This window comes from Anser cygnoides, chromosome 4, assembly GCF_040182565.1.
Source record: "Anser cygnoides isolate HZ-2024a breed goose chromosome 4, Taihu_goose_T2T_genome, whole genome shotgun sequence".
In the NCBI taxonomy this organism is placed as follows: Eukaryota; Metazoa; Chordata; class Aves; order Anseriformes; family Anatidae; genus Anser; species Anser cygnoides.
In genome coordinates, this window is record NC_089876.1 from 79,719,772 (window position 1) to 79,747,614 (window position 27,843).

The following is a 27,843-nucleotide window of genomic DNA, read 5'->3' on the forward strand; positions in this document are numbered from 1 at the left end:
CATGAAGTCTGAATTTTTCATGAGAAAGAGTAGATTCAGTTTCTCTGTAAGTGCAAAATTTATTGTGGCCTTAACTGTTGTTCAGAGGCTAATGCATGCACAGGTTTCTGTTTAATACTATCTAGGTCACAGAACTGATTTTCCCTGGAAAATTGAATTATATTGGATAGGTGAATTTCTTTATGCAAAATAATGATTCTGAATATACCCCTGACTGGAGAAGTAGGGCCCAGTTAGCATTATTTCTCAGTCCATTTTTTAGGCTTGTTTACTACAGCACAATAGTTATTATTTGCCAAATTTCAGATAAGAAACCAACCACCAAGCTTACAGTAAAAACTCAGATGAAACCCTCACTAACCAGGCAGTTGCTGCAATCCTATACTGAAAAGTCAAAGAATTACCCAAGAAATTCATGGGGATTTTTTTTCATTCACTTTACCCTAAATGCCTGTTTCTTCAAGCTAGAAGAACTGGTGCACAAGCAAAGGTTCCTTACACATTCTGTACCTCTTGAATACAAAATTCTCTTAAAGACATAATGAATAGGGCTCAGGTATATGTTCATAAGTGTCTTGTGTCATTTGAGATGCGTTATGGTGTCCAGGAGACCATCACAGGGCTAGCAGATATGACACAAAACAAAAAGCCGTGTTCCCTGCTGAGAAAGCAGCTGGAGACAAATGAGGATGCCGCAGGCATAACAATGGCAATTGAGTCCCCCCCCTCAGCGTGTCACTTGTTAAATCTTCCTTAGATACATCTTGTTCAGCTTTTCTTTCTCCAATGTCTTCAAGTAGAGTTCAGGAGCGTTTCAGTGGCTAGCCACTACAGGATCAAGCAAGGACTCCTACAGGCAAGATAAAAATATATTGAATTGCTCTTGAAAGGCATAAAATGGGAATCCTCAGCAGGAAAGAGTACCTTACTGAAAAGAGGTCAGAGACAAAAGTCCAATTTGCTTCTTGGTAGCAGAAGGGCAGATGTAAGTCGAGAACTATTTAGCTCAAGTGATGCTAATCAGGAGCTGCCCTCTCTGCTTAGTACTTTATTTTCCTTCTAAGTATTGCCACTGTCATGATATAAATACTTTAATAACCCTAATATCTGTAACTTCTATTTTAACTGCTTATTGAGAGTCAGACTCATTTCTGCATTGATTGATAAATTTGTTGTTTTCTTTCCCTTGTCTAAAAATATGGCAACAAATTTGATGCATATTCCCAACAAGAATGTTTTACTGAGGTCTCATGGTATTTTATTCATCCTACCTTCTTTACCAGACGATGGGTATCCTTTAGTATCTTGTCTAGGTTATCCTGTTTTTTTACCAGGCTATATATAGCCTTTATCTTTCTTCCTCAGCCCCAACAAAATCTTACATATTAAGCTAGTAAACTGATGTTCAAATACACCTTTCCTCTTTTCTAAGAGCTGTTTTTCACAGAATGTTAAGAGGAAGATGGTGCTTCTGATGATACAATATGCACAGATACCAGCTTGTGTTCAGGGTGCTCCTCTTCATGCTGGAATCTTGCCTACTGGACAGCGTGGGTGGAAAGAACATCAACTCATCTGCAGGTTTTTCATCCTTTACCTGAAGAGTAGAATAGCTGTATATGGTTTAATAAGACTTACTCCTCAGTCCATCTGGATAAACAATACCAGTAGCCACCAGAAACATCAGATTTCTGAGCATATATTTACAAACAAAGCTACTCTTTCATCAAGGACGTCAGAGAGGCTTCTCAAAATAACTGCCTGTTCAAAGTACACTTGTTTCCCAATCCAGATGTTATAATGAGTATCCAGCAAATTCTTTTTCCTACCACTCCTCCTTCCAAATATCATAACACCTTTGTTGAAATGTGCACATCGAGACTTATTTCATCTGCGTGTTCAGGCTTGGACCTGGAAGTCCCATCCCTGTCTGTGCTTCCACACTCATGATTAGAAGACTTGCCAGCTATTTCATGGGAAATGCCCGAATTAAAGGTTTGTGAATGATTTCTGGTTGCTATAGAAAAGTACAAAACCAAACCACCAACAGTAGAGCTGGTGCATTACAATTGTGTTCATACTTCATTTCTTTTATTCCCAGGTTGAAAGTAACTTACAGTATGGTAAACTTCTGTTACACTTCGAGATATGACTGAGAAACTTAGGAAAATTTTCTTTCAGAAAAATAGTAGGGGTTATTATCATATTGGCAATTTATTGTTGCTCTCTACAGGCAAGGTGTTTGACAGGATGACTACTTCTGCGGCATGAAAAACTTAAGCTCATATATATTTGCATTATGATGACTGGGATGCCCTGTTTGCTGTTCTGGCAAGCTTTACATTGCAGTACTTTACTTTTTTATGGAGTCATGTCTTTAATTGTGTCTTATTACTGGAAATAAATTATTGAATTGAGACTATGCACGAGTGCTTCACTGTCTTTATTTGAGCTGATCTTTTATAAGTTAGCCTATCTGAACTCTGTAAGTGTTCTCCATGTTACACAGCAAACAGCAATATTATGTTCGATGAGCAAGGGAGTTTTTCATGAATACAGGTTTAGTGTACCTTATGCATCTCCTGAAAACTGGCACTGAATCATACTTTGTTTTGTTCAGTAATTATATCAAAATTTTTTGAAAGAATTGAACATTCAGATATAGCGTCTTCTAAAAATTAACAGTGATTCTAAATCTGTTGAATTTCTTACATATTCTAAATAGTAAATTGCTTCTGAAAATGTACTTTGGGCTCTTAATGGCTAATGAACTAGTCATGTCAAGTGAGAATGATGATTTTAAAATATGTCATATTTTAAACACAGTGGTTATTAACTATTTTCAGTCTTTTTCCCAGGTTGATTTGTATGTTTTATCTGTGGTATGAGATCTTAAATACTGAACATATTGGGTGCCAATGAATCTTTTAGAAGACAGACAAACTCTTCTGAATTTACAGTTTGTATTATTAAGCTGTCATAAAGTGGGAGAAGCCTCTCCAGTCACAAGACTATGTTGAAGTGGGAACACAGAAGTAACTTAGATGAAGACCTGCAATAGTGAGGTCTGGAAGAAGGCATTGGAAAAAAAAAAAAAAAAAAAGAAAAAAACCCCACCACCAATAGGATAAGAAGTATGAATGTAACAAAACCAAAAATAGGAAGCTGGTTGGAATATTGAAAAAGGGGTTCATGTTTCATCTAGCCACCACTCTCAGAAGTAAGGCTATCTTGGCAGCTGAACAGTATAGATTAGAGGCCTCTCTTTGTAACTGTTAAACTAAAAGGTTCAAAGTAGGAATCAAGCGTCTCAATCAGGCAAATTCTGGTTTTAAGGAAGAATATTGACTGCAAGGCCTTTCTATAGTCTGATGGATCTAGATCATATGGCAGAGTACAGTTCTCAGTTTGGAGGAAGTAAACATTATTAAATTATTTCTATACCTAGAATTGATTTTGTTCAGTTCTTTATGATAAAAAGAATGATAGCACTAACATTTCAAAGTGAAATTTTCTTTTCAGATAACCATAAGTTGGTTATGGCTGCCTGGAAGTCCTGGTCTGATACATTATGGAGCCTCACAAAATCCTCCTGCTACAACAGCAAGAACTTTCCTTCTGTGTAAGCTGTCCCAGGAAGATGACACCAGTATCTAACAAAAAAGGTAACCGTTTTCATGGGAGAAGGTTTGATAAGTGGGAGTACATTATGTAGCCAGAAGTATCCACTGATCAGATAAACTGATAACAAAAAAAAAAAAAAAGGATTAATCACAGATTTAGGAATGTGGAAAAAGAAAACACTTACAACGATGGAATTTCCTGATCAGCCAAAATTTAGTTGTGCCTATACACATAGAAAAAAAAAAAATCGAAGAGAAAACAAACAAAAATGCTTTAGTATAATTTACTGTTTAGGAAGTTCATTATTATGATGCTACACTTGGCATTAATAAAATTCATGCTGACTTGTATAGCTATACAAAACTGTAGTTCTTATGACAAAGATCAGGCCTAGGGGAGAAACTGAAATGAGATAACATGGCAAAATCCAGATGTGAAAACTAAAATACAACATTAGATGAAATAAAAGAGCAGAATCAAAATAGTAAAAGTAACCTCACAGGAGACCAGAGGAACACAGTGATCATAAATCTAAGAGTTACTGTGAATACAAATTTGAACAAGGGCCCTTCTGAATCAGATCAGCTGTCTGCATAGCCTTATCTGCAGTACTTATCTGCAATAGCAGCAAATAAATAAATAAATAAATAAATAAATAAATAAATAAATTGCAGAAGTTGTATATAAAGTATTTCTTTTCCTGATAAAAGTCCTAGCTTCCAGCAACACCATTTGTACTGTTGGCCTCTACAATCTGTTGTGGGAACGAATTCCACAGGAGGAGTCAGAGACTAGGTAGCTGACAATAAAGTCAGTTAATAGAAGGTTAAAACATGATGATTGGTTTGTTGAGCTGCTATGTGTTACCTCAGTCAACTGCCAAGTAATCTATTGTTTTTTAATTATAAAAGAAGAAAAAGAAAAAAAGAAAAGATGAACAGAATGCATGAAAGTTCACTGAGAATTATTTATTTCTGGTTTTGATACTCTATTTGACAACATTTCACAGGTCATGTCACCTCCTTGTTACAATTAGTGCTTAGTGAAATATCCTTCCCTCTGTGGATCAGTAGTCACTTCATTACTGAAATACCAATCAACTGTCATTTATGTTAAATTCACAATGGCAGGACTAAAACAATATGGTTCAGGAATAAACTATAAGGACCTTCTGAGATAATAAAAATATGCCTTACAGGGAGGCATCTAAGAAGCTTAGTTTATTTAGGATACCAAAGAGCAAGCTTAGTGATCTATATATTACTTTTCAAAGTGCTTATTTTTGAAGTGTTCTGATAAAGCAGCCTCGGTACTCAAAGAAAAAGGAGTGCATTTAGCTAAAAGCGGGTAAATTAATGCTAGAAGTTCAATATAATGCTATAGCAAGGAGAGGAAAACTGCAATATGAAAACATATGCAGTTATATGATAAATTGTTTTTAAGTTGTTCTGTTTAAATCAAGATGTTAGATGTTCGATTTCACTCTAGCTTAAAAATTTTAGCGTGTTACATGGGTAAGGCCAGATCTTTCATATTCACAGTGTGATTTCCCCTCAACTAAATTTGAAAATGATCATTGTACCTTACTAAATGATTGCAGATGAACTAGCTTTCACTGAGTTAAGAATAATACAAGCACTTTAAAAATAATGTATTTGTATGAGGCAAAGACCCTCTAAGAAAAGGAGATCTTTTTTTCCCCTGTATAAGCTACTAATATTCCAGCACTTAACCTGGAGGCAATCTCTTTGAATAGAGCCTTAGGAATTTGAGGTAAGTTAAAATAAATAGGTACAGTTATCGAATATTGTGCACAAAATTGTGACAGTAAGGGAGGATTCTGACCACCTACTTCACTGCTGTAAGTCTGAGTTCAAATAAAGTAGCTATCTAATAATGAAATAAATAAAAAATAAAATGAAATACCTAAATGTGAATTACTCCAAAAAGTAGTATTTCACTTAGATAAAACCCACTGGTGTTTAGAGCTTCGTAATGCGTTGCTGTCATCTGTTCGACATATAAGTTTGTATATATATATATATACACACATATTCAATATATAGAGAAACCTATAGCATTCAAAGTACATTTCAAAGTACATAAAGACTGTACTAATTTCTTCTGTCACAGATCTTAGCCATTGTCACCAAATGACATTTGGAAATGAGCAAAAGAAACGATTTAAACTTAATTTTTTAAGACCCATCTTGATTTTTCATTGATGTGGGATGCTGCAAGGACATGAATGACCCCCTAGCTAGCTGTTGCACTGGCAGCTTTTAAGCAGCCCCCTTGAATCTCCATTGGCCCAAGAAGTGTCATCTAAAGCACTGAGTAACTGGCACTTAAATTAGACAAACGTAGATTCTTTGTAGCATGAAAGTTAGTCCTCTGCCTCAATACTTTGAAATACTTTGCTTACTGATGTCTTGGCAACTCATGTGATAGTGTTTTCTGAGTTCCTCCGATGTATTTTTCTTCTGCTGATGATCAAAAGTAAATCTAATGCAATGGTGGGTAAAGAGAAAGTAGTCCTAGGAAACAGCAGTCTCCAGCAACACAAAGAATTAAAGCATGTCTACATTGTAGAACTGTATTGTATGTAATAACCTTTGGGAGAAAAAATAAATTCCTGAAGTTTAGGACAAGCTAACACAGCATGCTGCTAAACCATCTGTAATATACAGATATTTCTTTTCATACTAATCTGGTAAAATGCCTTTGATTTTAAATAGATAAATGACATTGCAGGGCCTATCTTTTATTTTCATCCGTTCTATGTATTATCCAAGTCTTTATATTACGTCACCTTTGTCTTACCTTCTCCTTACTCCATAACTTCCCTCTTGAAAGAGCATATTAATACATTAAGGAGATTCTCAAATAGTATTTTTTCTTACTAAAAATCATGAGCATCTCTTGAGATCAAAAAGGAATATTGCTGTTCATCTGCTGTTTACACATTTTTAAGTGGGTATGCTTTTTACTATCTCAGAAATTCATCTTAAGGTCAATAATGTGTCTACTGATAATGTTCAGCTGAATTTTAACTGACCAAAAAAGATGGAAGCTTTTCAATCAAGCTATCGATTTCCTACATACACTAATCATCCAATGTGATTCTGTTCCCTTGAGATATAATCATTTCTTAAAATACCAGGAGAGAATACTGCCTTTGCTTTTATGATCCAGATTTTTTCCATCCAGAAAATAATGTCCTAGGTATGTAGTACAAACATAGAGAAAGGGGAAATCTTTTCAGACAAAAGATAATAAAATCCTCCCTAAGTTCTAACATATCACAAACTATGTTTACTTGTAAAAAATTTCCTAGTTATTCCTGTCTGCCTACCAAGTGCCAGTTAAATGGGCTTCTGATACACTTTATTGCTTTCTTATACAGTTGATTCCTCTGACCTTTGAAGAGTAGCAATAACACATATACCTCTGCGCAGGGAAATCCTGGGTTAGCCTCATATAGTCTCTTTTAATATCAAATTTAATTTATATTTTTTAAATCTCCCTTTTTTCCATGAGTTAGTGGATTGTCCTTTGGTGATTAATATGTGAGCAACTTCTCTTTGGGCTTTGAGAGCTCTTCTGTCAGCTCACTGCCAGACTTAAGAAGCCCATCTTGTGCTTTCAGAAGTGGGAAAGCAAGGAGAGGCCTTCGGTTGGGGGCTGAAGGAAGCATGACATGCAGAAGCTTTGTAGAACTGTTTGTGTATGCATTTACATACATGTACCCATAAATGTGTTCACTCACATCTGTGTGTTTGTATGGATATGCATATATACACACTTGCACCTACTATTTTTCTGATGAAGTTGTGTTATTTTCCCCCTGAAGTTCTGAAAACAGATTGTTTGTATTTGAAAAGCTAAGGGAATTCGGACTGCAAACTGATTTCTGTTTTACTTTACTTCTTTGTGGGAGAAAGGAAAGGATTGTTGCTACCTAAAGCCCTTGAGGACAAACTTAATCATTAAAACTTTCCCATAGCACATGTATTTTGTCTTAAATAAATTGTGATTAAGTAAAAACATGATGTGAACATAGCTGGGACTCAAGCATTAATGTTTGCTCATTACTTATTGTTAACCACACTATGGCTGCTTCAGAACTATCAATCAAAATCAGAAACAAAGATGAAAAACAGTGCTATAGTTAAAAGAAGTTTATAACCATTTTGCTGCATCTTGAAAATGAAACATGAAAAATGGGGGGGGGGGGGTCAGAGGGGAGAGAAGAGTAAGAATAATACTTTTTCAGTGGGCAGGGTTTTGGTTCTGTTTTTTGTTTATTTGTGTTTTTGTTGTTTTTTGTTGTTTTTTTTCATGGAAACTATGAAACAATTACAGTATCAAGGACTCCAAGTAAAGAAAATCAAATTATAAATATCTGGTTTTACATATTCAAAAGTAATCTCTTAATAACACTGACATTAAAGCGATGATATTGTTTAAACAAAGAAGTACTTGTAGAATTTTTAGACAAAGATTTACATTAAGTTGGAAATCAAGTAATGCCCTCAAAAGAGGATTTTTCACTGTCATGAATCAGGAATGGGACAGGATTTCCTAGTAGCAACCACTGATGCAAAATGGATTTTCTTGTCAAGCTGCTAAATTGTGCCTGTTGCTGTCAATAGGATTAACTGGATGTTAAAAGCCTGAGGTGTTTACATTTGAATTATAAGATTTTTATTATTAATATTATTTTTAAGTAATTCCCACTTCATATAATGTAAAGAATAAGATAAAATGGGAGTTAATACTGTTCACTGTTTTAAACTAGTGAAAAAGACTGAACAATGAAATGAAGCAGAAATATCTGCTCAGCTGAGAAAGGAACAGAGAAGTGTACTTTCTGTTTTCTACCTGGATAAAACATTTCTCATGAACAAAAAAGTGGCAGTGTACCTGAAGCCTTTACCTTTATTGCTATACAGCGTGTCACCTTGGATCAAGTCTGAGGGACCTGAGGCAGCTGTCAAAACACCACCATTTCTCCTGTGCCTGCCTTAATAATATGCCATGTAGCAGCATGGCCCTCGACTTGGACAGACAAAAGTAAAAGGAAAAAATACCTTCCAGTAGTAAATGGGAAAATATTTTTGATAATGCCTCAGCAGACATGGATTTAAAAACTAAAATGCATAAACATGTCAGAACATGAGACACACTTTGAAACCATAACCTACATTGCTGAGATACGGTGTGCTGAATTGTTTTACACTCGGGTACATTTTCAAAGGTAGTAAAATGTGCAAGTGTAGAGATATGGAGAAGGCTTCCTGGCATCTCACATTTTTTGTAAGAAGATTAATTCTCTTCATGCTTCAAAGTTTTTAGACAAACAGAACAACAATTGTAGAAATTAGAAGAGGGAGGTAGTTCTGCAAAGTTAAGCACTTAAGCACTTCCCTGATACCTGCTGGAAACCAAGCTGGCAGCAGATGAGCATGCTTTACTATCTCCAGCTGGTAAAGACCTGGGAATTGAAGGGGAAAAATACAGAAGGGATGTGGCACTAATATTAGAATCTTGTGTTTCATTTCATTTGTGATTATGGAAAAACAGCTGTATAAAAGTAGGTGATGATTCTTTATTTTGAATTACAGACATATACCAGAAAGGAAAAAATAAATAAAAAAATCTCTGTGCCAAGCTGATTATAGCACACAAGAGTCGAAAAACCAAGTGCAACAATCTTTAATCCTGTGTAGTAGCAATAGCTCCTCTGGGTAATTACACACAATGTAGAGTTTAACTTCAATTGCCCTGAATTTGCTTAGCTTCTTCAAGCAATCCCTTGTTTTCTTACTATAGGTTTTGTAATGTAGGTCTCAACATTCTTGTTAAACTCACTCCTACCTCAGTTAAGTTTCTTTTCCAATATGGGATGTGTAGTTTGTATCAGCAAGGCATATGAGATAGCTGTAATGTTGTACAATAGAATGAATAGTTGTCCAGAATCTCCTTCCCTGGGTTAGCAATTCTTCTGTTATTAAACTTTTGGCACTTGCTTATTTCTCCTTTAGTAGATAGACTTTCTAGATCCCTCTCCCTTCTACTCAGGGAGGGGGAGAAGAGAAAGAGAGAGAGATGGGATCAGTAAGAGAAATAGTAGTACTCATGTCACACTCATGCTTTGCTGAGCAGCAGTTAGAATGCAACAATCACAAATGAAAAATGATGTTAACATTACATATTATCACGGTCTGATAATCTGCAATGACACTTCCTCAAATTTTAATTCTGTCATAAAAATCTTAGATACGCATAACAGAAACCTTATCACTATAGCAAAAATAACTTCAGTACAAACAATGATCAGCTATTATCACTAATAGAAGGGGATTACTTGTACCAGGTGCTCTCATTGACTGAAGACAGACTTATTGTTTCTTTTCAATTGTACCATTTGACAAGCCTGTCATAATTCTCATACCATGTGATCACCTGCCAGCAATGACAAGTCTGTGACACTGATTCCTGAGTACTAGAATAAAATTAGCATTTGACCTTTCAAAACTTAGCTCAGAATCAAAGTCCATGTTCTAAAGTTCAGGTAGTTCATCTTTTTCTTGGCTGAAAACAGCAAGAAGCCACATAGCAAGCCACTACAGGTTATAAGCACAATGAAAGAGCACAGAGGTATTCAGTTTACAGAATGCAATTTACTTCCATAAAAATGTTAACCATACTGCATGCACAGCGCACTGTACCAAGGGAAAAAAAGAAAAAAAGTCTAATAACATCAGAATGGCATCTGAAATAATTAAACATCATTTTTCATAACTCTGAGGAAGAAAGGAATTGAAAGGAAAATTTATTCTTCTAATTTTTAGAAAAAAAAAAAGCCTGTTGTTTCACTTCAGTTCTTATGAAATAATGCTTTAAATTTTGATGCCAGTTTCTTTTAATTCTTGCATTGTTTTTATATTTAAAAAAATGGTACAGCTTAGAGAGTCTTCAAAAGAAAAAAGTAACAGCACATGTAATTGCCCCATAACAAATTTCTTTCATTTTTTTCCCTTTACCATATGTAACTGGAGGCTCAAGCAACATTTAAATCAAGATTCTGCTTTCCCTAGACTAAAAGCCTAAAGCCAGTGGAGAATAAAAGAATCTCTAGAGAGCACTGCAGCACAAATTCTGAATCATCTTTTTTAGCTCTCCCTTTTCAATCGCATCTGTTAAGCCTTTGAAAATATTAGGTGACTTTCTTGAAATGAAACTGAGGACAAACCATTGTCCACAACAGTTAAATATTCTAAACAAATCATGCATGTGTGAATGATCCATAATATTAAGACTCTAGTGAGGGAGTTCTCCCACTCACTTAATAGTGCACTAATTTACAGAGCAAATTGATGACATTTAAGTTTCTTATGTTCATACACATTTTTTTAAGAAACTTTGGAATTGTAAAAATTTAGAAGATAAAGGAAAACTTTACTAAAAACAGAGTAAACACCAGAGCTAATATTTTAAAAGCACACAGAAGACTTCAGCGATCTAATAGTAAGAATTAAAATGTTAGGATTTATATTTTATACCAATATCTTTGCAAGAAGCTGTGCTTTAGGAAGTTTCTTTTGTTTTAAAAGCTTTGTTTATATTGGCATCAAGTGGTATGATGCACAAGTCTATTCTTATAATAGCATCCTGGTTTTATTTATTTTATTAAAGGAAGCTCTAAAGCATTTCAGTCACTTAACAGAAATCAAGGCCAAAAGTGCAATACTTATGAATTTATAGTATGTTCTATTTTAGAGACAATGAAAATTCCTTTGTTGTAAAGTGATTACAGGTAGCACAACTCTAATTTTTATTGCTTGCCCATGCATATTGTCTTTTCAAACAAAATCAATTTTCTATCTATTTGGACATATTCAAAGTTTCCTTTCCAAAAATATAATTTCTTTCACTTTCAGTGCAAGAGCATAGGACCTTGTTATGGCTTATTGAGATTTATCCTCAGCACATTCCAAATGCTTAATGGAAGTTATCACTAGACACCAATTGTTTCATTTTGAAAACAAACAGCCAGAATACTAGGATAACAGGCATCTTAAATACTTTGTGCGACAACACTCAGCAGCATACTATTTCAGTAAGCAAAATGAGACATGACACAAGCAAAGTAACTCTATTAAATGACAAAATATTTTCCCTGTTCTTGTACTCTGAAATTATTTTGAAAGACAGAAAGAATTGTATTTGCATTTTGTCTCCATAACACAGGTCCATTTAGTGCAGCTGTCTAGATAAAAAATGTACATTCTGAAAAAAAAAGATATATATATATATATAATTCTGTACACAGTAGTTTATTCTGAATAACCAGGAGTCAAATGTTATGGTAGAAAGCATTTAGAAACACAGTGGAATAGTAAAAATAACATCATCTTGAAGCAAGAAAATATAGCCCTAACTAAATTATGTTGCCTGGAAGAGTGGGGCAGTTTTTAAAGGCAAGCTTTAAGGCTGAATTTAAATGTGCTTCTCTATCATATAATTCTACCTTCTATGTATTTTAGCTGGTTTAAAGTATAAGGTAACTTAATTTACATTCTTCATAATACAAAACTTGAAAGAAACCTGTAAGAGTTTAACTGAAGAGAACTATCTAAATTCATTCAGGAGGGGTAGGGGGGAGGGTGGAGGGGAACATTTACACATAAAACTGAACTTTTCCTACCCAATATTTTGGAGAATTTCACACACACCAAATTTACATTGAAAATACACCAAAACCTTGTGACCTTTTTTCCAGTGAAAATATTTGTGCATGCAAGGTAGTGCAAGTGAAAAGTCTTCAGGTAAAAAAAATAAAAATAAAAAAAAAAGTATACAAGTTTGGAAATAATCTGAAATGTCCACTCTTTTAATGATTTTTCCTTAAATTTCATTCAGTTCCAGCATCACAGTCAAAATAACATTCATCATTCACCAGGGTTGTTATTGTGGAGACATCTGTATTAATTCTGAAATACTGATCTGTTAATTGTTATATAAACTTTTCCTGCCTGAAACAACCTAGGGGCTTGTTAAATAGAGATTAGAAAAAGAAGAAGAATCTTGTAATTTAGAATTTGGCTTTTTCTCTAAGATCTAAAAGTTCTTTTCCTGAAACTCCCACAGGCTTCATTGTGCTCCTGGAAAAGTCAATCGTCATCACCCTTGAAAATAATATTTTGTTCCTTCTATCTGGCTCAGAAATAACATCTATCGAGAATTTAAATTTGTTGAGGTATAGACTGTCAATCATTACACAGAAACATGGGAACTTCATTTTCCTTGGGATGCCTAGGCGTTATTACAGAGAAAATAATCACCATAAAAAGAATTGGCACAAAGAAATACATTAGTGAATGATACAATTTGCAGAGCCCATGAACTAGGCAGCCAGCCTCACTTGGCTGTCAGGTACCTGCAGTGACAACGGTTTTAAGACTTAACAATAGAAGAGGATTTCTCATTTTTCCTTTTCTGCCTATGATTTTGTGCCTTGCAGATTAAACTTCCTCATGTGCGTTTTTTAAATTTATACCCAGTTTAAGTATTAAAAGAAAGTAAAAGGACATAGGTAGATATTACAAAATGAGTGAAATTTCTTCGTGAAACGTCATTGTATTATTTAGCAGGCCAGCTACTCAACTGATATTAATTGGGGAGTTACAAGGATTTGTACAGAGTACTGACATATTTATGATGAGAATTTGACTCAATTTCGGCTCACAAAACCAGATTAATCTGAAGACTAAAAACTTATTTTTAAACCCGTTTCACATTCACTGGCAACTCATTATGAGTTGCTGACTTGTTTGGCGTTTGTTGATCTGTAAGTCTCATTTGAATAAGTTCATTATTATACTGCCAGGAGAAACAAAATTAAACTTAATTAGAGGTCACATCACCTCCAGCTCAAGTTAATTAAAAGCCTAATCAAACCTTTTGGGAAACAGTAGCCTGTCAGTGAAAAAATGATAAGGAGAATAAAGCTCACTATACCCACACTAAGGACAGTAATCTGCCTGGTTACCTTTTATTTTATTTCAACTCATTTTGCACAAAAAGAAATATAAAGAATAGCATATATATTCTCATGTAATGCTCATATTAAATAAAACCATTTGTCAGTTTTCTATCAGTCTAGAAAACAACAGATACTGCAGAAAGAAAGGCATGCATGGATCATAACGTGTCTTTATGCATCCCAGCACATAGGTGCAAACTGAAAATAATTAGTTATCTCAAGGTCAGATTTCCAACTTAACTGCAGTTGGGAGAAGTACGAAAAACAGCTGGAGGTCTAACATAACTAAATCCCAATTTAATAAAGATGAGCTGAGTAAAACTGGTGGCAGAGTGCATAATATGACTGAGTCTGGAGACTCACATCCTCACATTGCGCTGACCTGCTGTGTGACCTAGGAAAGCCACTGCTTCTCCTGGGTGTTTACTTTGTCTATTTAAATTGTCCATTTTATGACCCATAGCCTGTCTCTTCTTCAAGTGAGTGTGTAGTCCTTAGAGGGCTGGTGCCTTGGTCTCAGTTTTGTCCTTTTGGTGCTATAATCATCAACATAAAGCTTCAGATTAATATCCATAGGTATAAAGAAGACAAAGATTTGTGCAACTGAATGACCATTCCTGTAAAGGTAAAAAGCTCATATAAAATAATATTTATGCAAATATAATTACCCTTTGGTCATAAAATACATTAATTGAGACAATTGAGACAATCTTTAGTTCTCAGTAAGATATTCTCTTTGATTACCGCTATCTTATTAATTAATAGATTTCTACTCATGTTGCTTCTGAACATATCCTGCAACTTTATTCACAGTAAGCAATACTTATTGAGAGTTATTCTCTCTCTCCATTATATTTTCTATCATTTGAGAAGGTGGCAATCCCTGCAGATCTACGGCAGCCTGTTTTCATTTGTACTGGTAAGGTTTTTAGGGAACAAAGGGATTCCTCTTGTTATTTTAAAGCCATCATCTGACTAAAGCTCTAATATTAAAAGGCAACCACTACGTCTCTGTGAAGCCCCACTCACTGCAGTGATTTAATGTACACAGATCATCTCCTGAGGATCAGGTCACAGGCCTGACTGAGTGCATGAGGAATATTTATGTTTGCCTGTGTTTCTGGAAGGAGGCAGTACACATTGTGAATTAGCCTGGCATAAGTTTCTCCTAAACAATGTCTTTACAAATAGTTATTTTGAATATACAGAACTAATACTGTGTTGGGACTGCGTTAAATAGATCCACAGCCAAATATAGTTTTTTGTGATGCTAGAGTCTCTATCTTGTTTTGGCCTTAGTGGGGAATAGTTATTAAGCACTTTATGCGCAAGATTACTTAATCAACATTTAAAATGAAAATATTACAAGTCATAAGAATACTTCTAAATAAAAATATTTGTTCTTTTCTAGCAGTGATAGGAGAAGCTAGACAGCTTACAGAATCCTAATTAAATAATTAGATGAAGTGCATCATGTATCATTTTAGCAGCAAAAAAATGGCAGAACCTCAGATGCTTTGCTGCCTGGCACTGGAATAGAAACATACACAGACAGAGACAACTCTTAGTTACCAAGTAAAGCTACCTTTTTTAGGTAGGAGACTTCAATTGACAGTCCAGGATAGTACAGTAACAGTTAATTCAAGTAACAATTTCAAATCAGATTTGGCTGATACTTGTGTCCTCATTTATCAGTACTTGTATCATCAGTGTTTGCTTTCCTACTTATAATTAATAGGAAAGCAGAATATGTAGCCATGGGTGATATGATACTGCTAAGCACCAAAAAACTATCAGATAACAGTATGAATTTATTTTTTCAGTCAGCCTCAGAAATTAGTGGCTAACTATGTGCCAGTTTGCTTTTTGGAACTAGCAGAAGTGATAGAATAAGCCCTTGCAATTCTGAGTGATACTGTCAACTTCAACAGATTTTAACTAGATTTATTCAGCTGTAACAGAGACCAGATCCTGTCTCATCAGATGAGGTTGAATTGTCTTTAGGGGCAGATCTCAATGGCTAAACTATTTGGCAAACATATTTAACATATCAGCTGCCATGAATTAATATTTACAATGAACCTGAGCTTATGTTCTGGCTCTAACCCTGTATCTAAATTAAAAAAAAAAAAAAAAAAAGGTTTAGTGAATGATTGTTTTTCCTCCAATATAACTTAAACTATTGTATACACTTCTGTTCAACTTCACAGTTCCCTCACCAAATCTTTGAACTCAGCCTGCTTCATTTTTCTCTGTCCATGAGCAATGTAGAGAGCAAAATGCATCTTTTTTTGGCCTAGCTCAAGCTGTCTTCCAAAGGTTTGAAAGCACGGAAAAATTAAGTCATGGCATCATTAAATAATAATAGATAGCCTCTAGTATAAAACAGTCCAGAAGATGTCAGAAGAACTTAGTACCAGCCGTCACTACTGTAAGGAATCTACAAGGAAAGATATTTATCATTTGGGAAGTCTAATGAGGAAAAGTTCTACTGACAGATGTAGAAATTTTTTATGACTGGTTTCATATCACTAACAGCTCTCATATAACAGCTTGTCCCACCAGAAGCCCACAGCTGAAATTTATGATTTATTTTTTTTAATTTGTCAATAAAAATAGTTTATTGAACTTGAAAACAAGTCTGGAACAAAAAGCACCCAAAAGGAAATCTGGGATATTCAATGTATGTTAATTATCTGTATTACTTTGATACATATTTTCTGAGTACATCAAGAGCCTTCATTTTTAGTCTGAAAGCTTCCCTAGGCACTATAAATAATATTCAATGTTAAATAATAAATACTCAGACTGTATCAAGCAGTTTGGCATCATCCCTGTTCTGTACTGGATGAGCTAGAATTCATGAAAATGTGAACCAAGCCAGTTGTTTTTGACATTCTGTGTGCTTGCCCTTACCTTTAGTGGTCTTTTCAGTGGGGACAGGACAAGGGGCAATGGCCAAAAAATGGAGCACAGGAAGTTCCGCACCAACATGCAGAAGAACTTCTTCATGGTGAGGGTGAAGGAGCACTGGAACAGGCTGCCCAGGGAGGTTGTGGAGTCTCCTTCTCTGGAGATATTCAAGACCTGTCTGGATGCCTACCTGGGCAACCTGATCTAGGGAACCTTCTTTGGCAGGGCGTTGGACCCGATGATCTCTTGAGGTCCCTTCCTCAACCCCTACAATTCTGTGATTCAGTGTGATTTATATCTTCTTCCTGCAGGATGAGTATCTCTTTCAGCTGAGGCAAGCAGAAAATTTTCATCAAAACTTTTTGTGACAAGCTTTCAGAGATTGCGTAAAATCATATTGACTTAAAATGGAAACACAAAGAAAATTTTCATAATTTTTAATTTTCAAATCAAAACCCAGAGATTTGAAGTTTCATTTTAAACTTTAGTCTTCATAACATTCTTTATATTTGTTTTGGTTTGCTCTTTACATAATGTCATGATATATAGAATATTGTTACTACTTTTGAGATCTCCCATTTAATTCAAACTGAAATGCCTTATCTACTTAGATGAAAACATTTCCTATTTTTGGACCTAATGAAACTACAAGTACAGATGCATTTCCTTGGATTGTCCCAGAATAATCATTTTCCTTACTAATACATCTTGAGCATTTTGTTTTACCTAAACAGAGTAAAAATAGTATAATAGAAAATCAGAAAGCAAACCGAGAATAAGTTGCTAATACAGGAAAATTCAACATTTGATTTTAGTATTGTTTTTCTCTCATGACATGTTTTCAGAGAGAAAATACTAAAAACACGCACAAGTTTGGTCTTTTGCCTGATATCATCTTTCTCCTAAATGTTATTTTCAATTTCAGAGCCAAGGGGAAGTATCAAAAGTGGCACACAAGTGTTTACATCTGAACAAACACATAGGACATATGAACATCCCAGTTGCAAATCAGGGCTGAAATAAATGCATATTATGTCTGACACTGTTGTCTTTGGAAGAATTTTCATGCCTTTTTCTTCCCATGTTAGTTCCCTGCAAGAACACATGATGCATGATATTCAATAAAAATTCATACATGTTTAGATTTGTGAAAACATGCACAAATTTCTTAATCATATGCAGGAATTCATGTGTGTTTTCCTCACGGAAAACTAGAGGAAGTTCAGGAGAACATTGCTTCCATTTAAAAAATAAATAAATAAATAAAAAGCTGCTAAGAAAGTCTGCTCCAAACTGTGTCATGTTTTAAATGGCTTTTACACAATCAAGCAAGAATAGTTGAGGAAACAGGAATTTCCCAAGGATTAACATTCACCTTGTAGAATGCATTACAGACAAATAACAAAATCCACAAAAAACAACCACAAAACATTACTTCTCAAACTTCATGAATGTTTATCAACATTTATGAAACCATCTCTGACAGATAAATAATCATTCGATGCCTTTTATGAACAGTTTCTTAGGTTGCAAATCATTTCTAGAATAATAAAGTCTTGCACGTCAGCAACATAGATCTATAGTGATAGAACATTTCTTGTTCTATCACTCTGTCTTTTTCTCATTCACAATATATATATAGGCCAGCAAGAAAAGAATTGAAATGTACAGGCGAAGGCCGATACCCATACTATAAGGCACTGGGGCAAAAGTAGTAAGAAAATGCTGAGATTGCCAAAGACTGTCTTGACTGTGAGAGCTAAGCTTCACTCAGACCGAATACTTTGACTAGTGAAAGAGAAATCCTAACTTAAAAAATAAGACTGCCTTAACAAATATATTGGGAATTTGATTATGTGTATGTGATTAATAAAAACTGGTAATGGCTTTTGTGATAAGCACAAGAAACTGAATGATCCTTGTGGGTCCCTTCCAACTCTGGATATTCTATGGTTCTATGATAAGTGACTTTGTGACCAAGGGTCATAAACATGGGGAAGCTAATATCTAGGAACGTTAAAAGACAAAATAAAAGAAAAAATAGCACTCAAACAAAATATACAGAAATGATGGATGCCACGAAAGAAAGAATTTTGCCATGAGAGGAAAATGTGTATATGGAGATAAAAAGAAAATACATTGAAAAGAGAAAGATGAAGAACAAAGTAAAAATCAATGAGAATAAAATATACATAAAGTGAGTCATAACAGGGTGCTTGTATTTTCCTCAGATGGGTTCATCAATCTATAAAAAGAAATAAAAACATAAAGCAGTGGAATAAAGAACCAGCAAAGCTGGGCTGGAAATATGTTGTAGCTTCCCTGGGCGGCACATTGCCTGAGGCTTCCCTGAACTGCATTGTCACATGTCACAACTGAGTTCTGGTACGTGCCATGACTGAGCTCTCTTTCTAAAGTTATGGGTATGTCTTGGGAGAGTTAGTACTCTCTGTCCACTGCTTCCTTTCTGAAGTGAAGGCAATTATTTTGCTTCGAGGAACCACATTTAAAGTGTCCCACAAGATTACCGGCAATGACTCTCCATTGGCATCAATTTGATGGATGATATTTATTTAACCTCTTTGAAAAGACAGAGATGTGATTCTCCTAGTAATAGTCTTCTGAGTTACAGTGATGCTGCATATGGTCCAGGGACTTTCCGTATTGATGGGAAACCAGGGAGGGATGTGAAAGTATATGGAAAATGTATCTTGCTTTGCTTAGTGCTTGAAACTTAGAAACTTCAGCAAAATAATGAAAACTTTTTACACCTTTTTGTTCCATAGCCACTTAATAAAGTGGTTAATAAAAGCTTCTTGCCCCAGTTTCACCTCTGGTGAAAAGAAATCTTCTGAGTTGCATAGTAGGAGTTATTTTGACATTTAAGATCAAAACGCAGACTGGCAGTTACCAGTTGCAAAGCGTTGTGTACAGTCTTCCTGATACATTACAGAGCATTACAGATATCATAAACAGCTGTGGAAGTGATAACCTCCTAACACGGGAGAAACAGCAGCAGTAAGACAAGATAACAGTACACAGAACCACCTTTGCAGCCTGTGTAGTTAGTGCCAACTGTTTGCCCAAGTGGAAGCTCATGCTGCCACCCCTTGGTGGTTTTAGCACTACTAGTTAGATTAAATCAAGTAGGAGTGTGTGTTTTTCCACATTTCACACCTTCATCCTGTCGGGTGAAAACAATTAGGCTTCAAGTGACTGCTTTTCTTCTGGAAGTGAGCCTCCCAAGTTTCAGCTGAGAAGAGCTTTCCATTTTTGCTCTTTAAAAGTGAGAATTTTACTGAATGGAGAGAGAGAGCAAAGATCGATGTGAGGTTGTAGGACAGGCAACGCTTCAACCTCTCTATAGATCTCTCTAAAACCTTTGCAAACCTTCACATTTAAGGAAAAAAACTGCTGAAGTAAAACTGAATTCCATGAAATTTGGGACCTGAGACTTGGTGCTAAATTACATTATTTTTGAGAAATAATATAATATTCCCAATCCAAGCACTTTTAAGCTTTGCTGTTAAATTGTTTCATCAGATGGAATACCAGGAATAACAAAAGGTCTTCAATGGTAGCTGTTTTATGAAACTTAAAGTGAAAGACTCAGAGAACAAAGCACAGAAGAACATTTACAGTGGATAATACTTGGTTTATGTTTCATAAATCCAGTGCAAATAAAACCTGGCAAGAGCAGAACTTGGATTATGGAGAATTGTATTACAGGCATAATTTAGATTAAGTATCCTAAATTTTGTTCAGAATAATACAGATTTTAATAGGCTTGGCTGCTAGCTTCTTCTGTCATAATCTTACTTTCAAGAAGCCTGGAAATATGAATGACTTTTCCCATTCATACCTCAATTTTTCTTTTTGGTGCTGCCAGAACAACGTCAGTTTTGGATTACTAACATTATAGCACTTCCTAAAACTGCTATACATATTTTAGTTGCAAGCACCACTGAAAACTTCAATGCACGCAGCTCTGTTTTTTCTTTTCAAGAGTGTGTGCAAACAATTCCTCTTCTTTGGTACACAGAAACATAGGCTCTTTAGCACATTTTTCATGCTTTTCAGTTTGGGCTAGCCACACTAAAACCAAAAGCAGAGTGAGTTATTTCAAGGGCTACAGGGGATTAAGACAGAGAGTGAGGGTGGGTTGTAGACAGATGATGGCAGGAGGTTTGGTAAGCACAGTAAGAACCTATCCATATCAGCTTCTTTCACCCTAATGCATGCAGCTATACATAGTGAAATAAATATGTATATGTACATTACAGTTGTCAAAGCAGCACATACTGTTAGACAGTTGGAGGAAGTCTGGTATAGCTGTTTGTCAAATAGAAATAGTTGCAGTTAGTCTGTTTTTTAAAACTGATGTCTATTACAGTCAGAGTTGTGAAAATGAGAAATACATGCAAGAAACTGAGCAGTAATTTTATAGCTCATATAGTACTTGTTTAGTCAATTGAGGTTGTAGGTAATCGCATTATTTGAAGGCTGAAACAAAGAAAAAGAATAATATCAGAGAAAGATGGTAATTCAGGCCCAAATACTGGAATTTGTTCATTATTGAGGAAATAATCTGATATTTGGCATTCTATCAGAGTGCAGAACATGAAACGTGTTATGAACTTCCTGAAAAAAGTAAAAGACAAAGACAATTCCCCAGAATCAGTACTCAGGTCATTTTTAGTTGATTGCTATGTTTTAGAAGTGGCTTCAACATATTCTTAGTTGTGTTTAGAAATGGAAGTAGTAATAAATACATGACTTAGCAGAAGCTGACATAGGAGCAAATGGTTTGGGGGAAAGAGCTTTTGAGATATTACCTTATGAAACCCTCCTTCTCTAAGTAAGCTGTTGAACGAGGAAACACTCAGACTGAATAAAAACAAAGGTGACTTAAGAAGCAGGGTAGGAGATAGTGATGCTGCAAGGTTGTTATGTAAACTGTTTTCTGACTTCCTTCTATCTGATTCTACCAGGCAACAGATTGCCAAAACTTCAATGTTCAGGTCTAAATTTAGGATTTCTGTACAATTCAGCTGCTAATGCAGCAGTCTAAAAACTCAAATTCGTACAGAATTTCTCCAAAGCAGCTACATGAAGATAGAACCAAGCAATAGAGGAATGGCACCTTCCCTACCATGTAGCTCCCTGTGCAGATGAACAGATGGAACTAATTATAATTTGTGACCAGACTACATGCTAACTGCTCAAACCTTCTTATTTTTCCAATGTCTGCTTGCCAGTTCTTTAATTTTTTCTTATAGCTAAGTTCTGATAACTATAGTTAAAAATATAGTTTTTAAGAGTTGGAAGACAGTTTATTCTAGTAGCGTGGCCAGAGTATGTCTGTTTCTTTGCTGACCAAATGGAGACAGATTTGGGGCTCCTGAGTCTACAGATGAGAAGTCTGAGGTTATAAAAGCTTAAACTCGTAGAAGTCTGCTTGCAAGAGGAGAGGTTTAAAACATTCTTTACAATCATAAACAGAGAGGAAAATAATTAATAGGCTTAAAAAAATATCAACCAAGAACATTTAGATTAATAATTTGGTTCTAATAGTAAGATTGTAAGGCATGGGAACAGATAACTGTGAAGCTGTAGATCTTTCACACTTTCCCTGTTCGAGCAGCTGCCAGGAATGAGCTATGTAGTGCTCTTGCTTTGGAGCAGAAGTAATTGCTCCCCAAATCTATTTGTTATGGGTTCTACAAAACAGAAGTGGATAGCAGTTCTGCAAGTCATACAAATTCTTCTTCTTGCCACCTTTCAGATTAAGGGCCTGCCCAGCTGTGTATTCAGTCCCTAAAATGTAAGGCATATGATTTAGCTTAGACAGAACAAACATTTTCTCCCTACTAGAAAAAGCTTCTAGACAGATTATTTTGTAACAGTTACATAGGCAACAAATCCTTAATTGTTGTTACACTTGTATTTCTGTTCCTCACTGGCATACTGAAATGGAAGCAAATTTTACTTCAGATACTTAAGTAAATGTGTCATTCAGTTCATGTATCTGGGAGTCTAAGTATCAGGTGCTATTCAGGGAAAACAAGGTAACTGAATTATTTCTGTGATATTCCTTTTATCACAATTATGGAAAAGTGGGCTGAGGATTCCCTGTTGTCTTTCCTCTCCACCTCCCTTAAAGCTTGTTTTTGTTTTCTTTTAAGATCCCTCATTCAAATTTCATTATTTTTGTTACTAAGCATGGTTTCACAAGGTCATTTCCCAAACCCCACAGCACACAGGGTACATATGAACTTCATGCTTGATTCTGTATGAGCTTTATTTAAGCTTTCTTTCTAAAACTTTTAGAAATCTCTTTAGGATGAAATTGCAAGTAAACTTTCAGAACTACATAATTTACAGCAGCAAATGGTTGGTGATCTTAAGAAATGGGCTTGATGCACTATTTAGGAAAGTTTAAAAGGCTATTTGAATCACTGCTTAAAAAAAAATGCCATGAGCTTAACAGAACAATAAAATAAATGGGCTGTGAAAGGTTTGCTAAGTTTAACAGAATTGCTCAATTGAAAATGAAGGAGTCTTAAATGTAAGAATTGTTTTCTGTCACAGTGACGTTTTTGATCTATAATTTAAACAAAAAAGAGGTTATCCTCTTTTCAGATATTAATATCTGCCTCAATACAATAACATCGATTAAGTATCTATAGAACTTTCTTCCTCTCACTCATTCTCCTACTCTAGGATCAAAAGTACTCCTGATACACCCTACTGCTTTCCTTAAATAAGGAGGAATAAATTTTTATGCCAAGAGAATACAGAAAGTTCAAAATAATTTAAAATTTTGTTGTTGCATTTTTGTTGCATTTGTTGTCATTCAAGATTTTCCCACTGTTTCTGTCTTCACAGTAGCTAATTAGCTTTCTGCATTTTCCTGCACAGTTTTATTCAAGTATGTGGGTCTCTCTTTATTAAATATTGTATCTGAGTTAAACATCTGAAATTCCAATTTCCCAAACCTAATTTCAGTTATTTCTATTTGAATAGGTTACTGCTGCCATGCAGATATGCTCACTCACCTACAGTTAACCCAATCCCTTTGCATTTGAGGCAGACTGCAGAGGTTCATAGGCACTGACCAGCTCATGTAGCAGCAGAGCTCTGGTATGGGTGCAGATCTGCATGTGGCACTTCCCAAGGAAAAGTGTGCTTTTCTTCTGTGAGGAAGATGCTGAAAGACCTTCAGCAGGCCACTTGCCTGGCTGAGCTTCACAAATACCAGGTGTAGGCTTGGATTGCTTCCCCCCTACACCTCCCACCTTATTTTTTCAAATTCTTAGTTTCTTCAAAAATTCACTCTATATCATCCAGTGTGAGCAAGTGTAACATATCTAGAAAACCTTACTGAAATGAAGTTTTTCAATAAGAATCTTTTTTTGCATGGGTACTTCCCCTGGATGTCACTTGGTCACACAGGCAGTTTGATTAACACCCTCTAGTAGAAAGCATCAGAACAACAAGCACTGGCAAAATTACACACCAGCAGCCATCTCAGACTTCTAGGGATAATGTTCCTGACAATGATCCCGTAGCTATCCCTTCTTTATGTTTATGACCTTCTGTATTATTCTGATTACCAAAATAGAAATTATGTGAAATGAAATAACCTGTGGTTTCATTAGTGTTGGGAAAATAATGATTTCACACACACACAAAAAATCAAAATTGAGGTTATTAGGTAATTTCTACTAATTGTGCAATTCTTATACTTGATACGAAGACATTCTAGAAAACTGGAAATATAAAGGGAATAAATTGGTTGCTGGAATGTTAAAATCTATATTTTAAAATATTTTTTCAGTTTCCAACAGGCTTTCTGTGTTTCAAATTTCTGGAGTTTTCAAGTTCTACTCTCCTGTGCTCTTAATAGTCCCTGGCTGAGATATGGGAATGTAGATGTATAGATAGATAGCTGGGTACAGATTATATATAGAGAGAGATTTATATTTTCGTCTCTCTTGGATAGATGTGATGAGATTAAAATGCATTTAGCTGAATGATCTAAAATGTATTATTCTCAGAGTAAACTGTTTCTAATTTGATAAGAATCATTGCATCATTAATGTTGGAAAAGACCTTCAAGATCATAAGATACTACTAGGAGTGATCTTTTCCATACTATTTCATTCACAAGCCTGTTTACATGAAACACGCTTTATTTTTAAACCTGCGATCCTGTCTTCCCCAACACCACCTCATGAAGCAGTCAAGATGCTGTTTGGAACACAGTCCTGCTAAGTCATCTAAAGAAGTTATTTTCCTGTTGGATAATCATATGCACAGTGACAGTATTTTACATGTTGAATATAGTAATACAGCTTTTGGGTTTTTTGTTTTTTAATCACATGACTACTTCAACTTCTTTGCTCTGTCATGCTATACATTGCATGACCTCTTACGTTGTTGCTGCATTTTTTCATTTTTTATTAAATTCAGGACACTACTATAGTAATAACAAAAACAAAACCAAAAAAGTCTGTATAATTAATATAAGGAAATATGAATCAATTTGCTTTCAGTTTAGGTGGTCACTTTTGAGGTGAAAATTTATATGTTGCTTTTGAATGCAGCTGTTTTGTACTGAAGCAGTTGTAAGTAGTTCAAGTAGCATGCAAGAGACTATGAAACTAGTTTAGGACCCGTACACTGATTAAAAGTTTGCCACAAACTTTAAGATAAACATTATTTTCACTGCTTTATATATTAGTGGAGCAATGTCCTATGGAGCTCATGTGTTTTCCTTATTATTAATTGTTCTGTGCACTTGAACATTAATGTTTCTATCTTTCTTGGAAACAGTCTAAAAAAAGTACCTTCTGCACATAAGAATATCTCTAACAAATTCATTATTGAAAGCTAAGCAATACATCAAGCAGCTCATAAGCTGGTTTATTCTGAAAGTGTACATGCTCACTGCCTTGATGCAGAAAATTGTTCAAATATAAGCCAAAGAAAATAGAAATCATAGGTGAGATTTCCAGCCCTGTTCTGTTACTCTAATGAGAGTTGGCAAGGTATTAGAAGAATAAGGATACTACTCTATATTAGTGGCATAATAGAAATAGAAAGTCCCCGGCTCCAGGAGAGGGGAGATTCCCAGATCCAGACAGAGATATGCATCTGCCCTTTATTGATTATTTTATCTGTTCTTCTGTAATGGGCCATACAAACAAATGGTAATTATTGACACAAGCATTTGTCTACTGCAACAGTCATAGAGTGCTCCATCCACATGCACACTTGAAGGGAATGTAAACTTCATTGTCTGAATCTGCTGTAGGATATTTGATCAGAGCTTACAGAAAATAAAAGCTATCTTTTCTCAAATTGATGTATTACATGCAACTCTATGTTAAGATGCTTAAAGCGCCATTTCTGAAGTTGTGAACTGTTTTGAGGCTGGAAACCATTAAACACCTGCAACTGGCAATAGTTCAATTGCCCTGAGGTTGACAATGGAAAATTACTGACTCAATGTGTTTATTCTAGTCAGGAAACTGCTAATTACCTCTTAATTGCTAACGGGAGATCATTTTCTCCAGAATAAGTGAATAAGCATTTGTGACCAGTATTAATTAGGACTTCTTTCCTTGTCTAAATGAATGCAAGCAATTCCCACCTCAAAGTCCTACATGAAAGTTCAGAAGAAACTGGCCTTTACTACTTTGGATAACTTCACACTTCAGTAATTTTAGTGGTTGCCAAGGCACTGCCTGACAATATTTTCATACCAAAACAGTCAGTGCATCTCCATATATTCAGAACTAGAAAGAATAAATAAGGAGTATTTCTTCTGAGAGGATAATAAAAATATAAATTCATAAAAGCTCTCCCTGAATTGAGTTCTCTATTTTATACTCCCCGGTTGCACTCTGCATCACAAGTGTTACACTCAAAGTCTTATATGCAAGTGGGAGCAAGGCAAGAACATGGAGCCAAGAATTTATCATTAGCCCATTTAAAGTCTTTACAATCTAATCAAAATCTACCAAGATATTACTAGTTTAATTACAATAATATTAACACTCAGTATAATTCAAAATAATATAGAAAAGACTCATTATTGATACCTCAAAAATTATTATAGAAGAAAACTTACTAGCATGCACCCCTTTTCTCTGTTGTTATACTCACAGCTCCAACATTTCTCTTGAATGTAAGGTCAAGATCACTAGCCACCCTCAGAGAGAGCAAAAATTCACAGCAGGTTACCAACATCCCAGAGTCTCCACAGGACACACACATGTGCCTTTTAATACAGACTCAAACTGCAGTTTGCTCCCCTATCAGCCACGCCCAGTGAAGCTCAGGAGAGCCTCCCTCAGCCACCTGGTGCCAAAAGCTGCTGTTGACTGCACTGCAGCTGCCGACACATCAGGTGTTCCCAAAGTACAGCAGGTGAGCAATGAATGGCCTTCTAGCTGAGTGACAACATGGCTCAGGCCACAACAAGGTCTGGCAAGTTCTTGAGACCCTGCACTGTCAGACCAGTCAGACAGGGGCCTTTTTCTAGTACGCACAAAATTATTACTAGTTCAAAAAAAAAGCTGTGGAGCGAAGGCTGAGATACTGAATTTGGTCTTAGATTTCTTTCTGCAGGCACCAGAATGAATCTACTATAATACATGTGGGAATTCTTGCGTTGGTTTGTTTGGTTCATGAGAAATTGGGAGGTCAAAACATTGCCTTAATTACAATTTCTTCTTAATTCTGAAAAGGATAGCATTATTTTACATAATGGTATGCAGCAAAGTCTGTGCTTGAACAATAGCTGTAGCTAAATGCCGTAATGTTTCCCTAGATAACTATGGTGCTTTATTCTCTCTTTCACATATGTATTTATACATGCTTTCTCATTACATAGCATTCATCCTGTAAAAAAATTAACTATTCTTTTTTTATATAAGAATATTAGAATTGAATGAAGACAAAAAGGGTATTTATGAAATGCAATTTGTTTTTGCATATCACCAGTAATCTCTCTATGAAACCTACTATGGCATCTATCTCTACTATTGAAAATTCACTTTAAAAAAAGTTAAAACACATTGTACCCTTATGTCCTCTGTGTGCAGTGGGGGATCGTGAACGTGCGTTGCTGAGCAGCTTGAATTCCTTTTACTATTAAATAAGGAAATAAGATTTAGGTTCATTTTGCACAGTGAAGTTTGCTGCCCCTCCACCAAAAGGAGGATTATTGAAAGGGCTTCTATCAT

General features: G+C 35.3%; 1 protein-coding gene and 1 long non-coding RNA gene across 7 annotated transcripts in view; one reads left to right on the forward strand and one right to left on the reverse strand.

Moving 5' to 3' along the window:
- On the reverse strand, positions 1-27,713 carry LOC106038650 (uncharacterized). The gene is made up of 4 exons (XR_001208753.3): positions 26,762-27,713; positions 3,809-3,847; positions 1,497-1,597; positions 1-850 (listed from the first exon to the last, which is right to left on the reverse strand). It is a non-coding gene; the product is annotated as an uncharacterized lncRNA (long non-coding RNA).
- Positions 1-27,843, forward strand: part of LOC106038647 (bifunctional heparan sulfate N-deacetylase/N-sulfotransferase 3) — a 491,131-nt gene that overhangs the window by 65,650 nt on the left and 397,638 nt on the right. For all 6 annotated transcript variants that reach the window (XR_010831310.1, XR_010831312.1, XR_010831311.1 and 3 more), the window contains exon 2: positions 3,523-3,665. The gene's annotated coding sequence lies outside the window, so the exon portion shown is untranslated. The remainder of the gene's footprint in view (positions 1-3,522; positions 3,666-27,843) is intronic.